The 3,965-nt window shown below is 56.3% G+C and overlaps 1 long non-coding RNA gene across 1 annotated transcript; it reads left to right on the top strand.

The window, feature by feature from the left end:
* The first annotated feature begins 405 nt into the window (after positions 1-405).
* On the top strand, positions 406-1,028 carry LOC309452698. Its single transcript, XR_014186614.1, has 3 exons — positions 406-509; positions 765-824; positions 912-1,028. It is a non-coding gene; the product is annotated as an uncharacterized lncRNA (long non-coding RNA).
* Positions 1,029-3,965: the final 2,937 nt, after the last annotated feature.

Consider the following 3,965-nt stretch of genomic DNA (forward strand, 5'->3'; position numbering starts at 1 on the left):
CACCTGGTGCAGACAGAGCAGACATGGCGGATTGGAGAGAGCTTGGTGAGGACAACCCCCAAGGCCCAGGGCCCAGGCTGGACGGGGCTGCCCCACATGTCCGTGCTGTGGGCTCTGCAGATGTGCCTCGCCTGTCCTGCTGCAGCCCCAAGCTGCATCCTTGTTCCCTGTCGTCAAGAACAGAGCCCCCAGGGGCTCTTCCCTCTGCCCCGCAGCCAGCGGGAGGGAGGGCGCTCAGCACCCCTGGGACCCCTCCGCCTGTGTCTCTCTCTCAGCCCCACAGGGCTCCTGGCTGGAACACGGGGATGGCCGGGGGGAAAGGGGAATGTGGGTTGTTGTGGGGAGGGACTGGTCCGGCCAGCTGGGGAGGGACAGTGACGTGCTCACACCCTTGTGCTCTCTCCAGCTGGAGCGGGACAGGAGCAGAGCTCAAGAGCTCTTGAGCCTGAGCCTGCCGTACCTGAGGGATGCTCAGGCCAGCTTGCGAGAGGCGGCCGTGAGGTTCATCGGTGAGTCACAGCCCTCGGGTCCCTCTTTTGGCAGCCTGGCCCCAGTCCCCGCTGCTGTCCTGGCACAAGGAGCAGCCCTGTGGCTGCCAGAGCCCCGGCTGCCCCGGACAGGGCCTTGGCCTCCCCTCCCAGCCCTGCCCATGCAGGTGGCCGTGGTGGCCGCCTCGCTCGGTCCCAGCATCTCGGCTCCTGCTCTCCCCTGGGGTCAGCCCTGATGAGGGGAGGGAGCAGGGGCTGACGGAACTCTGTGCCCAGGGCTGGCTGTGCGGCACCTGAGGGACCCAAGCAAGGAGAGTCTGTCTGAGATCTGCAGCGGTGAGTAGGGAGCGTGGTCTGGAGGGGATGCCTGGGGGTCTCTGCAGCCATGGGAGCTCATCTGGGCTCTGCTTCTTTCTGTTGCAGCCCTTCAGCCCTTGGAGGAGGACAGCGAACCCTCCATCTGCTCCCTGGCAACTGAGACCATTGTCATCGTGTGCTCTTCATGGAAGCGGCCAAGATCACGATGGAGCCTGAGAGCCCTGTGCTGCTGGCGCTAAACCAGGTGGAGGAGCAGCTCCTCTTGAGGAAAATGGCTGGATTTTAATAAAGAGCCCTTCTTGAAGTTGGGTCGGATGTCTGCTTTTCCAAGGAACCCAGAACCTCTCTGAGTGCTCTGGTACTTTTGAGAGCACAACCCAGGATCATGGGCAAGGGTGATGTAGCAAACAGGAACACTTGCAATGAGCCATTCCAGCAGCTGAGATGAATATCACCAAGCCACTGTTCGTTCTTGGAGTCACACACAGAAATGTCAAGTTCTGTCTGCCATCCAAGTCTGAGCTGGCCTTGTGAACTCCTTCTGCACCCAGGGGTGTTCAGAGACGGAATCTTTCCCTGTTGCACATAGAGGCCATACTCTTGGTTTCCCTCTGGCCTCCTGGTGCCACTTCCAAAGGACGGGAGGCACCTCAGCCCTGTGGTGTGTCACCTGCTCTGCACTCATCTGACATGTCCCACATCATGAGGAATGGACACAGGGACCTCAGTTCAAGGAAGCACAACCCAGTGCTGCATTCAGGCGGTTTCCCATAGGATGATTCTGCCAACATGAAGTGACCTCAAGACACTGTCTGTCCCACAGGCTTTCATGGAACCCCCAGGAATAGCTGATGTTGTTTGTGCTCCTGGGTACATCTCACCTCACATCCAGGATGTGCGTGCTCACATCTCATCTGTACAATGCAGACATGGACTGCTGACCTAGTCATTCAGTGTCATTCCATGGAGGGAAGAACAATCTCTGTGAGCTGGGAGAGAAGTCAGGGCTGGAAATGGTGGTTGAGAGGGGCCCGTCCATGATGATGCCCTGGGGCAGATTCTGTGGGGTGTCCAGTGAACAGGGGCACAACCCAGCCCCTGCTCTGCTGGTCCTGCAGGTCTCTGGCAGGAGCCTGGCTGTGAGAGGACGCTGCTGTGTGCCAGCCCTGCACACACACGCTGTTCAGATGTACACTGGGGTTTGAATCTGTGGGACACTATCGTAAGCATATGCTTGAAGATATAAACCATCATGCACTGCCCATAGGAGATCACCTTTCTATCTGGAAAGGCTGTTGTGAGGCCAGCCCTGTCACAGCAGTGCCCATTGCCTGTCCCTGCCTGCACTCACAGGACTGACACACAGCAGGACGGTGACCAAGCTGCCAGAGCACTCAGGCCTTGCACCAACACAAGGGATGAGAAGGAGAGTGTGGGAGTGGAGCCAGAACAGCTCTGGAAGAACAAGCGCTGCTGCTCCCTGGCAGTGCTGCCATGCCAGAGCTGTTTTCCCCTCCACCCACGCACAGGAACTATCCCTGCAGCTCCAAAAAGCCCTTGCAGGAAAGATATAGTGAAAAACAAGTCACTAAAGAGCCCTTTATTCTTTTTAGAGACAAGAAGAGCACTGCTGCTCATCTAAGCAGCCAACAGTTATAAAAGAAAAGCCAACAGTGAATTAGAAAGGGGATGACAACATTATCACAATAAGAAAACAACCAACAACACCAGAAAATCCAGTTGACAGGCTGGGCTTATAATTAGCTACATTAAAACTCCTGTATAGAAGAAGATGGCCAGTTTATTGCTTCAGAAAACACAAGGATATGAGTTTCCATAGGGCATCCTTGAGCTGCTGGTTCCTCATGCTGTAGATGAGGGGGTTCACTGCTGGAGGCACCACTGAGTACAGAACAGACACCACCAGATCCAGGGATGAGGAGGAGATGGAGAGGGGCTTCAGGTAGGTAAACGTGCCAGTGCTGACAAACAGAGAGACCACGGCCAGGTGAGGGAGGCAGGTGGAAAAGCTCCCTGCCTGCCCTGCCGGGGGTCGCTCCTTCCCCCCACAGCTGCTGCCATGGGATCTCCCGGGCAGGCTGAGCGCTGACCCTGTCAGGCGGCAGAGTCCCTGCCCCGGCACAGCCCTGGGGTGCAGGGACCCTGCTCTGCAGGACAGCCCTGGGCACCCCTGGGTGCTCCCCCTGCAGTCAACCTCAGCAGAAGGTGCCATCATGCCCTGTTCCTCTGACAGTGCAGCAGGGAAGCGCTGGTCTGAACCATGTTCTTGTCCTCTACATGAGAAATACTGTGAGAGAGACCTGACAGATCCTGTAAATTGTGGGATGTATCATCTTTAGGGGATCCCTCCAGGAAATGCAGCTGCATTGTCCTACAGCCAGAGACTTACCGTGTTAGAACTGTGAAGATTTGTCTCTCAATGAGCCCTCAGCAACCAACCCCCTACATTGCCTTTCCCCTCTGTGTGCCTGGCTCCTGTGCCCTCAGTGCTGCAGGCAGAGCCCTCAGCCCTGCTGCGCTTTGCAGAGGAGCTGCTCCTGGGCAGAGCTGTCTCTCTGCAGCGCTGCCGCTGCCATGAGCTCCCTGTGTCCCAGGAGCCCAGCCCAGCTCAGCAGCACAGGAGCAGCCCATGATGTCCTTTTCTCTGTCCCCTCTGGGCTCCTCCAGGTGTCCCTGGGGCTCTAGGGGCACATCCTTTCAAACAACCTGAAGTAATCAGTGATGTTGATTCTCTCTTCTCTGCAGAGACACATCATTGTGTTCTTTGTATTAAACAATGAATTAGTATGAGAATCAACTTTTCTTGTCCCGTCATTAGACAGGACACCAGCAATATTACAGCAAAGGATCTAATTCCTCCAAGCCGGGGAAGGAATATCTTCAGTTGAATGAATTCAGGCATTTTATTCTGGTTTTATACTCCTAGGTCTAGAGAGATATTCATCATTCTCTGGCCATGTCATGTCTGTGCTCTGATTCAAAGCCTTTGCACACATGGGCTCTTGGACACTTGGTACCAGGTTTCCTTGTGGCAGGTCAGAGCTGGGCTGGTGCCACAGCTGGGGTGGTTCAGCCCAGATGTGAGGCAATGTCCTCAGCCAGGGACCTGACTGGGGGAGCTGGAGCTGTCAGTGCTGC

This window comes from Streptopelia decaocto (assembly GCF_964273445.1).
Source record: "Streptopelia decaocto genome assembly, contig: HAP1_SCAFFOLD_271, whole genome shotgun sequence".
In the NCBI taxonomy this organism is placed as follows: Eukaryota; Metazoa; Chordata; class Aves; order Columbiformes; family Columbidae; genus Streptopelia; species Streptopelia decaocto.